Source organism: Thunnus albacares, chromosome 11 (genome assembly GCF_914725855.1).
Source record: "Thunnus albacares chromosome 11, fThuAlb1.1, whole genome shotgun sequence".
Lineage (NCBI taxonomy): Eukaryota > Metazoa > Chordata > Actinopteri > Scombriformes > Scombridae > Thunnus > Thunnus albacares.
In genome coordinates, this window is record NC_058116.1 from 33,161,961 (window position 1) to 33,176,266 (window position 14,306).

Below are 14,306 nucleotides of genomic sequence, written 5' to 3' on the forward strand. Positions count from 1 at the left end.
ATAAAAAATATATAATTGAACACACACAACAGCTGGTAAAGTAACATATTTAATGCCCCTTTAATTGGCATAATGTAAATTGTGAATTGTATTAACCACGAACAAGGAATTCACACTGAATAAAACTGATTAAAACCTAAACAATAATATTACTTTTTCACTGTACCAGATCAAACCTGCCTCGCTCTAAAAAACTGTGTACTGTGTTTATTTGTGGGAAATGGTGTGTGGGTGGTTTTGGCATTAATTCAAATTGTGATGTGTGAATCCAAAATGTTGATGAACTAAACATTTGCCCTTGATGTTGCTTCAAGTTGTTCTTTACAGACAGAGAGCTGCTGAGCTCACTTAAGAAATAACAAGCAGCTTTTATTTCTGTTTCTCATCCGGTTTGTATGATGCAAATAATAAAATCTGCAAGTTGTATTTCACTACACTCAACATTCCTCTTTCTACGGCATGGACTATTAAGAGTAGAAATAGATTTTTTTTCTTACCTCCAACAGTCCCCCATTTTGCCTCTTCTCCTTTGTCTCGTCCAAAGTGAAAATGTTTTGTCAGTCTGACAGCAGAACTCATATGACACTCAGCAGACCAGGAGGCGGGACTTACTGAGAGAGAACAATGACTGCTGCTCATTGGCTCATTGACTCTTTTCTTCACCGAGACTAGCAGGACCTGTTTCTACAATGAGTGACTCACAACATTAAAGTAGTAGTTAAGCTTTATTTATTCAGAAAGTCTTACTGAGATCAAGATCTTTCTACAAGAGAGACCTGAGAACACATTACATATTACAAAACAGTTCAGTCATACATACACACATTAACACACATACAATAACAGGTGTGTTTATAAACTGAATATTGATTAATTCCTTTTGTGTGTTTAACTTTTATCGTTCTTTTAATTTACATAGGATGCGTCATTTTATTTCCCTGTTATATTATATTATATATGAGCTACAAACTATTGATTGATTACATTTCTAATGTTTAATAATGATGATGAGAAATCACAGCTGATGATGGTTTACAGGTACATGTGATGAATTAATGATATGGACACAAAACATAGCCACAGCTATGTGTAATGACAGCTGAACGTCTTCAATTCCATTTTTTTTCAATTCAGTTTTATTTATATAGCGCCAAATCATAACAGAAGTTATTTCAGGGCAGTTTTCACATAGAGTCGGTCTAGACCGAACTCCTTAATTTACAGAGACCCAACATTCCTTCATGAGCAGCACTTGGTGACAGCAGCAAGGAAAAACTCCCCTTTAGCGGGAAGAAACCTCAAGCAGAACCGCACCTTAGGTGTACGCCATCTGCTTTGACTGGTTGGGTAGAGAAAGAAAGAAAGAGAAAGACAGAGCAGCATAATAACAACAATAATAACAATAACAATGATGATAATAGAGATATGACTAGTAATAATAATAACAATTAAAGCTGCAAGCAGCGATGAACGGGCCCTCGCGCCTCTGCAGACGTCGGGCTGCGGTGCAATCGAAGGGCTTCTGTCACGGGTATGTAGATGTCTTCAGACTCGGGCTGTTTTCAGACAGTGCAAGAAGGGGATAAACATCACTTCCTTTGTCCACTATTTTGCCTGCTATTGGGGCTGCTTTACTGAAATGTCATAGGGGGCGCTATTCAGCCAGTTTGCATCACTGATGGAATATTGTCATGTAGACGTGTTCAGGCCGGGACTCTTATCAACCATGTAAAGTTTGGTGCAGACTGGAGCATTTACAATAAAGTTATAGCAACTTCCTCTGTCATGGTGAAACATCAAATCTCAATGGTGAAAATTTTCACCAGATCTGATGTGTGTCCCAAATTTGGTGAGTTTTTGAGCATGTTTAGGGGGTCAAATTTAGGGTTGAAGTGGTGGATTAATAAAGAATGAATAAGAAAGACACAAACACACAAAATACAATAGGGTCTTCGCCCATGTGGGCTCAGGCCCTAATAATAACAGGTGAGAATTTTCTGCAGGGTGAGACATGTCTGTCTTGCTCACACCTGTGTCATCAAAATCATAGTTTTGGGCCCATTCACTTGTATTTCAATTAGTAAATTGAAAACTCTTGATGAGTTTGTGTGTAAAACAAATTATTTTCCTAATTTTCATCAAGTCTATTTTTAGAAAAGTAAAGACTTCTAACCCACATGACCTGGTCAAAGTTTGATTGACATGTGTACTGTCAGGTGTGTAGAGACAATAAGTAACTGCAGCTGGACACAGAAAAATACTCATATATTTGAATGGAGAGTGTGAGTGAACCCACACCTTTTTGAACATTTACTGCTTCCACATAGTTTTAGATACAAACTTCATTTGAACTTTAAATGAGTCACGAGACTTTGACCTACAAATCTTGAATTTACATGTGTTTTCTATCTTTTATTGTTTTTGAGATATTAGAGTGTGAGTTTTAAAGTCTTTTCTTGCTCCTCCTGTGATTTTATAATGAGTGTGTATTGCGGAATGTTTCACAGCACTGAGGGAGTGACATCACCAGGAGCAGTTGGAGAGGAGGATTTTCACTTCTTGTGAAATATCCTCATAAATCCCATGACTTTGGCCAAATCTTACATTAAAAATCATATTTTAGTAGGACATTTCGTGGCGAATCCATTGATACATGTTTGAAAGTGGTCAGACTTATAGTTTAGACGTCAGAAGCCTCTGTTTGACACAAAGTCCATGCCTCCCCCATTGTTTTACATTGTAAGGGGTACATCTGATGTGTTGTGGCACTGCAACTTTCAGGGCTTATAAAATCTAAACCGTTCAAGTTATTACAAAGTTTTTAACAACTTTTGTTCAGTACAGTGTCATAAGTCATGGATCAAAGTTTGAGGCTGATAGAAAAATTCATGTATTAGTTAAGTAGATATGGTCATATGTATGTATGTATTTGGCGGCAGGGCCTTGAGGGGAACACTATAATAGACATAATAGACATCATGGTCATGTGAAAGTGAGAGCTCTGTAAAGTTTTGTCTGGGGCTGTTAGAAGGAATCTGTAAACAACTAGAGGTGCCTCCCAGGGCATCAAGACCGTCAATATATACTAATGTTTTTCCTTTGTCTTGTCAGAATTCTCCACGGAGACTCTGCATACTCTCCGTGTCTACAACATATGTTTAGTTTGAATTAAAGAGACGCTTGACTTCAACCAACCTCAGTCTATTTGGTAATTTTTACCTATCATTTTTGGTCCTTCGAGCCGGATTCCTGGATGTGCTTCTCGGCCCTCTTTCCAATCCGGAGCGGAGTAGAGTGCACGACATAGGTTACAAAATCCTTTTCCTGCTACGTTCAGAGATAAAGGCGCTTGCGGGCTGGAGAGGGTCGGGAGCCCCATGGATTCCTTTGTGAGGTGAGAAGTTGTCTCTTTAATCAACAATTGAGTTGTGTAAAAGGCCTGAATTTGTAAGCCCAGCCTCAAGCTATGTGGGAGAGAGTTTAGTGGTGATTTTAAACGGCTGTATAAGACTGGCAACCCTTGGGAGAGTGAAGGGAGAATAGGTGTGTCTACCTAGGTTAGAAGTGTGAAAAGTGTCAACCTAAAAAGACATATATAAAATATAAATCTCAAAAAAAAAAAAAAGGGGGAATAAGTAGTAGTCTTACATTAAAAACAAAAAACCCAACAAAAAACAAATAAAATAAAAATTAAAAATTACAAAATTTTCCTTTTATATCAAACACGTAAATTGGGATCTTGGTATAGGAGGTAGTTATTAACAGTGTCTCAGTGAAATAGCCAGACAAGGGTAACCTTACGGTGTCAACAAATTGTCTGGAGACTGGAAACCTAACGGTGACAACAAAAGTCTACATTTCACTGATTGGACCAGTTGCTCGGGTGAATTCCATACAAACTGGTTGGCTGTTAAGGGAAAATAGTGAGATAAAGACACTACAAAAAAAAAAAAAAAAAAAAAAAAAAAAAAGGGTGAAGTATGGGTACAAATCAAAGCAAAACCCCGAAAAATGGGTGGACGGGGGTTGCAAAATTTATGTACACGATGAATGAAGAGAGCGTGCAGTACCTTGACAAATGGAAGAAGAAATATAAGTTTAAAGGGGGACTGTGTGCAGACGACTGTAAAAAACTGTGTGAAGAAATAACCAAGGCGTGCAAAGGGGATGAAAAACGAGAGAAAAAGGAAGGGCTGTTACAGGCATACTTGTGGCTAGAACAGGCAAAGAAAAGGAGTGAGTGCAGAAGACGAAAGAAACTTTTGTCTATGGGCCAAGTAAAACAACAAGATGATGATGGAACTAATGCTGTGGCAAGCTCTGTTGTCTTGCACTCTGTTGTTGATAAACAGGTACAGGACACCGCTCCGATCCCCGGCCTCGCGTCATCCTCGCCTCCGACCACACAGCGCACCCCGCCACCGTACCAGGAAGGAGCCGCAGCTTGGGAACAGATAAGTGGAATCACAGAGGGTTTAAACAGATTGAGCCTGAATAGCCCTGTATCTCAAAAAGCACCATCTCTCTATCCTGATCTGACCAAATTAAGTGGGGAGGAGAGGTCTGTAACAGACCCTCCGATATCAAGCAGAACCAGACAACATTGTGATCTGTCACAGAAAAAACTGTCCGATTTAGTAGCGCCACTGATTGAACTGCCGAATCCCAGACAAGGGGAAGGGCAACCAGATTCGGTTTGGGTCTTCCGTAATTGGACAAAGGAGGACGTGAAAAAGGCAGTAGATGGGATTCCTCATCCACGTAAAGATGTGCAAGCATACATCGAGAAAATGTATGGGCTGTATAATAGCTATAGGCTAAACGGGGAAGAAATGACTAACTGCCTCATGCAAAGTTTGACTACTGATTGGGCGACTGTAAATGTTGATTGGAGACCTATGGGGGAAAACGGTGAGCCGCTCCTGTGGGACCGAGATAGAACACGCGGGCTCGGTCCACAGCTGAACCGAATGGCAGAGATTCTTCGGGAAACATTTGCTCAGAGAAACGATTGGGCTGAAATTGATGCTGTGGTACAGGAGGAAAAAGAGACAGTAGCACAATATGCTGCCAGGCTCACGGAAGTGTTTAATAGACACAGTGGGCTGGAGCCGCGAATCGGAGAGAATGTTAATCCACGCTACGAGGCGCAGCTAACATCCTGCCTCCTGAGGGGTTTAAGGCTACCGATTGCAAATTGGGTGAAAGAACATCTGGTCGGATGGGAAGGAGAGCAGAGAAGGGTTATTCTCGCAAATGCTAAACACGCTGAAAAAATTTTGGAAAATGTAGATAAGAAACATAGAAAAGGAGAGGTGTTTTATAATGACGGTGAGAATGATGATGGTTGCTTTTTCTCTTCTGAGTCCCGCAGGAAGGAAATTATTTGCTATCACTGTGGGAAAAGAGGCCACATCGCCAGAGAATGCAGAAGTCTCATGCCAGCTGCGGACACCGGGCGGGGCGGAGGTCGAGGTGGTGGACAGGGCAGGAGAGGACGCGGGGGCCGTGGAGGCGGTCGGAGGGAGAAAAGGGAACGAGATGACAGAGAGAAGGATGAGGAGCAGGACTTCTGACTAGCTTCCCCTGCAGAATCAGGTCATGCAATCACACACACACATACAGAACAGAAAACAAAAACTGAAGATGCTGACTATGATTCTGAAGGAGTGGAGGGATCAGAGTTTATATCGCAAGAAGAAGTGCTAAATTTGGAATCTGTTGAAGTAATGTTAGCTGAGTGGGATGATAAACCTTTTGTGACTCTGCTGGTGAGGGGAGAAAAGTGTACCTTTTTGTGTGATTCAGGAGCTTGCATGACTGTGATGAGGAAAAAAGAGTTGCCTGACAGTATTCGGTTGACAAAACAAGAACTATCAGTAGTGTCAGCTTCAGGACATCAGGTGTCGGAGAGATTGACAGAAAAAACAAAACTAACTGATCCTGTGACTGGTTTTTCAGTAATGTTGAGAATGGTGGCCTCTGATTATTGCCCAGTCAATCTCCTAGGCCGAGATGGCATGGCAGCATTGCAACTTGGAATCATGCCAACTGACAGAGGGGTTGTGGTTTTCCGAAAAACTCAGACTGATTGTATCTTTGTGATTGAAGATAAGAACAGGCCACGGTTTTGGTATAGCATTGACCCTGTCAAAAAAGGCCCAGCAGCTATCACTGCCGAACTGCACAGAGAAGCGACTAGTGTAACTAGGCCAGGTATTGAAGTTCAAGGGGAAGGTGACATGTGCGTGTTTACACACTCAAATTTCGAAGCAGGGCCAGACCCTGCATATGAGGAGATTTTTTTCCGGTGTCCCAATTACCGACTAACTTTGACCTCACTGTACTGGGATAAATTGGGAAATGTGGGGGTCGCAGTGAAAGGGGATGAGCAATTGAACAGAGTGTACAGAGGTCATTCCTTGCCCTATATTGGTCTTGCTAAGGCCCCTAGGACGCACTGGACGGACGTCGGTGCGTTAGTGGAGTTGGGGGAGAGGGCTTTAAAAGGTTGGGTGCAGCATGAGTCAGGGGGGAACGGAGTGTTTTTCCACCAGAGACACGGTCTGTACAGGAAGGCGCTGAATTGGGTAACGGTGGGAGCAGCCACCACTCATTTGCAGCCCTCTTTGTGATCATTGCAGGACAAAGTGTGTTTGTTGACAGAGGAGCAGGAAAAAGAGCTAGAAGAGTTGCCTCCTGAACTGTGGAGTACAGGGAAAGGTGGTGATATTGGGTTGTTACGTACTGCCACACCTGTTACCATTAAACCTAAAAGCTCTTATAGACCATTTGTTAAACAATATCCTTTGAAGCCGGAAGCTGAGGAAGGTATTTCAGGAGTGATAGACAGTTTGATAAAACAAGGAGTTTTAGTTGATTGTCCTGACTCACCCTGCAACACACCAATTCTGCCTGTGAAAAAAGCTACTTCCGGGTGGCGGTTAGTAAATGATTTACAAGCTGTGAACCGTGCTATAGTTCCACGAGCTCCAAACGTGCCAGACCCCTACACTCTTCTGAACAACATAAAACCCACAAATGTTTGGTATTCAGTGATTGACTTGGCAAACGCATTTTTTACCATTCCTTTGAGCCCTGAGTCACAGTTTTGGTTTGCGTTTACGTTTAAACACAGACGATTGACGTATTCAAGACTTCCTCAAGGGTTTCAAGATAGCCCTACTATCTTTTCACAAGAAATTAAAAAATGTATTGACCTTTTTGAACCTCCTGAAGAGGAGTCTCAGATTTTGACTTATGTTGATGATATTCTTGTGACTTCTAGCTCTCAACAAAAGTGCAAAAACATGACTTTGGCCTTGTTGAGATATCTAGCTGCAGCTGGTGTTAAAGTCTCTAAGTCTAAACTCCAGCTGTGGAGTCAGGAAGTGAAATATTTAGGCTACACGCTAACTCCTGAAGGCCGTGTGTTGGATGAGCAGAGAAAAACAACTATTCTGCAGTTACCACAGCCTACAACAAAGCGAGAGATGATGTCTTTTCTTGGTACTTGCAATTTCTGCAGGTTATGGATTGCTAATTATGCCGAAATTGCACAACCATTACAGAATATGATTTATGGTAAAGCAATGGCTGCTTCAGATAAGGTGGTGTGGACCGAGGAGGGCGAGCAGGCTTTCACAAAGTTAAAACAGTTGATAGCTTCTTCGTCTGTACTTGCCTTACCTAACATGAAAAAGGATTTCATACAAACAGTGGATTGCAAAAATGGTTTTATGACATCTGTCCTGTTACAGGAGTATGGGGATAAATTAAGACCTGTTGCCTTCTACTCCTCCAGACTTGACCCAGTAAGCAGAGCCCTGCCCGGATGCTTGCAGGCAGTGGTGGCAGCGGCTATGGCAGTGCAGACCTCAGCTGCTTTGGTTTTGTTTAGGCCACTGACTCTTAGAGTGCCACATGCTGTCTCTTTGCTATTACTGGAACACAAACATTCACACATGTCACCAGCAAGACACTTATCTTGCATAGCCACATTGTTAGGCCAGCCAAACTTGACCATTGAGAGATGTACGGCTTTGAATCCAGCTACGCTCCTTCCAACACCTGTAGAAGGGATTCCTCATGATTGTGTGGCAATCACCGACGAATTAACCCTACCTCGCGCTGATTTGATTGACACGCCTTTACCTGATGCAGACATTGTGATGTTTGTAGATGGTTCTGCAAGTAAACATGTAGATGGGATTAACAGAGTTGGTTATGCTGTAGTTACACTGCATGAAGTTTTAGAGTCTGGAGCTTTGCCCAAGCAGCAGAATTAGTTGCATTGTCATTGAAATGGGTTGAAATATTTCCTGTTGGGAATCCAGATGCTATAGCAGTTGCAAAGGCTTTGTGTAAGCATATCGTACCATCTTTTGGAATACCAGAAAAAATTTATTGTGATAATGGAACACATTTCGCGAATGCAGTGATTTCTAAGATGTCCCAAAGTCTTGGGATACAAGTTAAATACCACTGTGCTTATCATCCACAGTCAGCAGGCTTAGTGGAAAGGACAAATCAAACTATTAAAAGTAAATTGAGAAAAGCAATGGCAGAGACTGGGAAAAATTGGGTTTACTGTCTACCTTTGGTTTTAACAGCAATGCACATTACACCTACCAAAGATGGTTTGTCACCTTTTGAGGTTTTATTTGGGAGAAGTTACCAAATTCCTGAACTACGACACACACCAGCTCAAGAAGCTGAGGACTGTCTAGCTGACTACATGAGAAAGACTCTATGTCAAAGACAGTTGCGTGCAAATGTTTTACCACCATATCTGTTTGATGTTATTCCAGAACCGGAATCAGATCTCAAGCCAGGAGACCTGGTCCTGATCAAGGTGTTCCGGAGGAAAAAGTGGACTGAGCCACGGTGGGAGGGGCCTTATACCGTACTACTGACCACTCCAACAGCAGTTCGAGTTGAGGGCCGGACCACGTGGGTGCACAAGACACATTGTAAACGAGTGCCACCGGTGAGTGAGTAGTGGGTTCGTACTGCCTTCTCAGCCACTCCTCAGGTGACCTGTAAGTCCGGCTACACAGGGGGCACTGTGCAAATAGAGGTGCAGTGTCGTCTCAAACCGGTGAAGATTTCGGTGTTTTTCCAAAGTGGGCCCTGAGAATTTAGGAGTTGAAAGGCTTTCGAGCTACTGCTGCCACCTGGTGGACTCGGGAAATATTGAAGTCATGGCGTCCCAGAGGAACAGACAACCTCCATCACCAGCACAGGAGACTCCAGCAACCATATCCTTCCTACAGTGGTGGTATTATTGGTTACTGTGTAAAAGAGTGATGATTGTTTTGTTCTTTGTGACTGTTTTGATGATACCAATTTGCATATGGTTCTTCCCTACTATTCGTCCTTATCTATCATTGCTCAGAGGGGCCCGGTCTATGGAAGATGATGCCATCAGCCACGCTCAGGATGTCTGTTTGCAAATGATCTCAGCAAGGAAATCACACTCCACCATGTACACACTTAACTTTTGGTATTCTTATGCCAAGTATGTTGCTGAATCCAAGAACCGCTCCAATTGCTATGTGTGCAGCCATATGCCGATTGCTACAAACAACCCCCATGTTGTCCCCAGACCGGTAAAAGACTTAAAGAGTTTGTTTCCTGATATCTTGGTTTCTAGTGTCGACTCAACGGTTTTAAATCAAACAGTTTTTAGGACAACTGGAAATGTGTTACCACCTCTGCGGCCTTATTCAGGTCGAAAGTTTTCTAGGTTTAAGATTCTCAGTGTCGGGAGTGAACCCTTGTTTGGGCCGGTCCATTTGAGACCCGAAATTAAATTTGATTGTTTTGCTCAAAAATTAGTTCTGTCTGAGTCCTCCTCCATCAGAGTAGGAAAGATCCCAAAACTTTTCTGCTCTACTATTTCGAGTCCTTGTACTTCGAACATTGGCAAAGCATCCCTAAATTATTCTCAGGTAGTGATGGGCAGTGCGTGTGCACCTTACTTCACCGTGCCAGACGTCCTTGGGACATATCCACAGACTGATGTAATGTTTCTCTGTGGGTACTACATGTATGCTCAACTTCCTCCTGGCTGGGTGGGTCGCTGTGCGGCTGTGGAGCCGACTGATCATTCCTTCATTGTTTCAGCTATGCCCCACCCTGGTGAACTTCCGGGTGAGCAGCGTATGAGGAGAGATGTAAGTCAGCTGCATGATCCTGTCTGGGGCTCTAATGTTCCAGAAGACCATAAGTTGTGGTCCACTGGTGAAAAAGTCATGCTGTCACTCTTCCCGTCTCTTGGAGTGGGTAAAGTAATGCTGCGGATGGAAACTATGAACTACAGGTTCTCTGGGTTCATAAACACTACGCTGGTTATGTGGCAGGCTGAACGGGAGGAGTTGAGAGGCCTCAGGGCCGTGGCCCTTCAGAACCGCATTGTGCTAGATCAACTCACTGCAGCCACTGGAGGTGTGTGTGCTCTCGTAGGTGCCTCATGCTGCACATACATCCCTGCTAATGATGATGAGGGAGGAGTCATTCAGCAGGCTATTGTTAATCTGACCTCATTGCGTGATGCTGTTGATCATGACTCAACATTTGACAGGTCCTGGTTCGTAACCGGTCCATGGTACGCTGTTTGTTTGAAATTATTGGCTCCAGTCGCTCCATTTTTGATTCTGATCTTTGTAAGTGTTTGTTGCATCATTCCCATTATCAAGGCACTGGTAAAAAAGTCTGTAGCTGTGGTCATGCACCAGGAAGCAAGATATCAAGAACAACTCCTACTTTTGGATATGTGATGTAATGTTACAAAAGAAGGATTCTTTATGACGTTAATATTGAAAATCGTGAGAAGTGATATTGACTGATGATTCTGATGGAAACGTTTTGATCATTTTTTATTAATTATGATGGTATAATCGAAATTGTCAAAATTATTAATCACTATTAATCATTATTAATCACTATTAATCATTAGTAATTAATTACTGGCTTAGGCATAGTTGATGTTGATTGATTTTACGAGGACTGTTATCTTTTATCATGTATCCATGTAATCGTTTAAGAAAAGAAAAAAAAAAGAAAAGAAAAAAAAAAAACTATGTTCATTCATGATGATTTGATGTTGATTTGATTGTATCTTGTATTACACATTTAGTTTTCACTATACATTTTTCTATGTTTTTGATTTTATTCATTTGTTTTACAAAGTATAAACAGGGGGAAATGATAGAAAAATTCATGTATTAGTTAAGTAGATATGGTCATATGTATGTATGTATTTGGCGGCAGGGCCTTGAGGGGAACACTATAATAGACATAATAGACATCATGGTCATGTGAAAGTGAGAGCTCTGTAAAGTTTTGTCTGGGGCTGTTAGAAGGAATCTGTAAACAACTAGAGGTGCCTCCCAGGGCATCAAGACCGTCAATATATACTAATGTTTTTCCTTTGTCTTGTCAGAATTCTCCACGGAGACTCTGCATACTCTCCGTGTCTACAACATATGTTTAGTTTGAATTAAAGAGACGCTTGACTTCAACCAACCTCAGTCTATTTGGTAATTTTTACCTATCAGAGGCCGATACCGTTAACGCCCTTGGAGGAGATAGCGTTTGTTCAGGGTCCAAAATTGGTGCAAAGTCGTACTTTGATGGTCTTATTGCGGATTTCCTGTTGGATTTAGGTCAGGGGTGTCAGTGTATGATTTGTAGGTCTTAATGAGACGAATAATTCAGTTTTGGTTTGATCTCTCTACGACATGATGATGTCTGATGTGCGTGCCAAATTTGGATTTTGAGCATGTTTAGGGGGTCAAATTTAGGTCTGAAGTAGTGGAATAATAAAGAAAGATAGAAAGAAAGAAAGAAGAAGGGCTCTAATAATAGCAGGAGACGGTGTCAAGCGTGCTCCTGAATACCTTGCCTCTCTTCAGCTAACGTCAATAAATGACCTGCATAACCACACAACACAAAAAAACAGTGCTATCCCACTGAAACACCCTGCAGATATTAGCTCTCCAGCTGACGAGACAGGCAGTTGCCTCCATCAACCATAGCACATTTAACAACAAAACACCCCACAATGACAAGTCGTCCACTCCCGAGCACACACAGCTAAAACAACATTATTACCTCAACAAATGAGCAGAAAACAAGCTTCTTTTTTGCGTTGGTAGTCCAAAGGCCGTAATAATTGTGTTGTTTCAAAATGAAACCGCAGTGCATTACTCCCCAGTCCACAGTGCGATGCTGCCCAGCGAAAGCTTGTTGCAGCCCGGCTACAGCTCACTGAACTTACCAGTGTTTAGTAAACATGGTTGGTAAAAAAAAAAGTTGGTAGTTTGCAGGTTGGTTCAGGATTGGGTGGTTGATTAACGCATATTCGTGCAAGTAGGGTGGTGCGGATCGTCCACAGTGCAGCAGGAGCCTCTGTGTCTGTTTTTGTGCGTGAATGCGCATGAGCATGTACATACAGCAGGGAGGGGTGTGGACTGACTGGAAGTGAGAGATGCTTTACTGAAACAAAATAAATGCAAAATACAATGTCAGAGATCTTTTATGTAATTATGAGAATTGTAAGCAAGGAAAAAGACATCACCTGCAATAATGAGTGAGCACACAAGCACGAGCACCAGAATGTTGCCTACAGCTCATTTAATGGCCATATGTGTCAATAATAATGATTTTTACATACAGAACCTTTAACTGTGTAGTGTAATTAGCAATGTGTCTTAGAATGTGGTAAATTCCTGTCAGTTGAGATGGCAGACCTCTCTCCCAGACCAGCCCTCCTCTCTCTACTGACCTTTTCTTTTAAAACATCAGTCACTACTCTGATGTAAGGAATATTATTTATTCAGAATTAGTTTCAGGGGTGATTTAATTCAGTTTATAAAGTGACTTTGGTGACATCACTGATACTGCGCTAGAAATGATATTTGATGTAAAAATTCTAAATACATTTTGATGGAATTAGTGATTTATTTGTTGTATTGAGCAGTAATAAAAAGAACAGATAAAAGCATTAAGTACTAAACTAATAAGAATGACAAGAATGGTTGATAAAAGAGTACCGTCTGGACCTGCTCTATATGAAAGGTGCCTAAGATACCTTCTGTTGTGATTTGGTGCTTTATAAATAAATTTGACTTGACTAGACTACCTACCGCTCCATGTCCGCACCTGGTCACCTCTAGTCTCTGTCAGAAAACCTCCCCCTCCCCTACAAGCCCTTCTAGCTCCCCCTTGTGTTTGAGTTCCTATACAGACAATTATCAGGGATAGGGCATCCTGTCCACGCTCCTCTGTGTGGGTGGATCAGACCTGCAATACCTGTGCCCCTTGGCCCAGGCTGCTGCTAACAAGGACTCTGTGCCCCTCAGGATAGCACTGTTGAACGCTCACTCCATTTTAAATAAATCCTTCTTATTGAATGATTTTTTCATCTCAAAAGGATAAGATTTTCTGTTTCTGACTGAGACCTGGCAGATATGTATGGATTACAGCCCTTTTATTGAACTGTGTCCACCTGATTGCACTTTTATCTGCATCCCAAGGGGTGGAGGTCTTGCTGTTGTCCTAAAGAGCTGCTTTCAGAGTCGGTCGGTGAGGACTGCAGCCTTCACCTCTTTTAAACTGCAGTTAACCAAAGTTGGTCATTCTAATCCATTTTATTGTATTTTAATTTACTGACCACCTGGTTTTAACCGTTCTTTTATATCTGAATTTAGCAATTTTTTTATCCTCCATCATAAGGTTGGACAAAGTTGTTATGGTTGGTGATTTTAATATTCATGTGGATGATGTCACTTGGAGCCTTGCTGCTGATTTTCTTAACGTCACTGAGTCTTTTAATTTTATTCAACATGTGTCTGGTCCCACACACATTAGGGGGCATACTCTAGACCTTGTTTTTACAGATGGTTTATCGATTGACTCTGTTTGTTCTGAGGTGCTGCCTGTTACTGACCATAGTTGTGTTTTGTTCAACCTGTCTTTTAACCTATATTCTCTGCCCAGTAAAAATATAAAATGCTCTCGCATCTTAAATCATCTAACAGCTGAAAAGTCTTCTGCAACTTTTAACCCAAATGCAATGTTGTTTCCTCAAGCAGACACAGATTGTCTAGTCCAATCTTTTAACTCTCATTGCTCCACCATCTTGGACACAGTGGCTCCTTATAAATTGTGATCTGTTCCCTCCATAAATTCATCTCCCTGGTTAAACCTGGTACCATTCGTTGTTGGCGTACATGTCGGAGGGCAGATTGACTGTGGAAATCTGCTAAGCTCAATGTTTACCGTCTTCACTTCAAAGACCT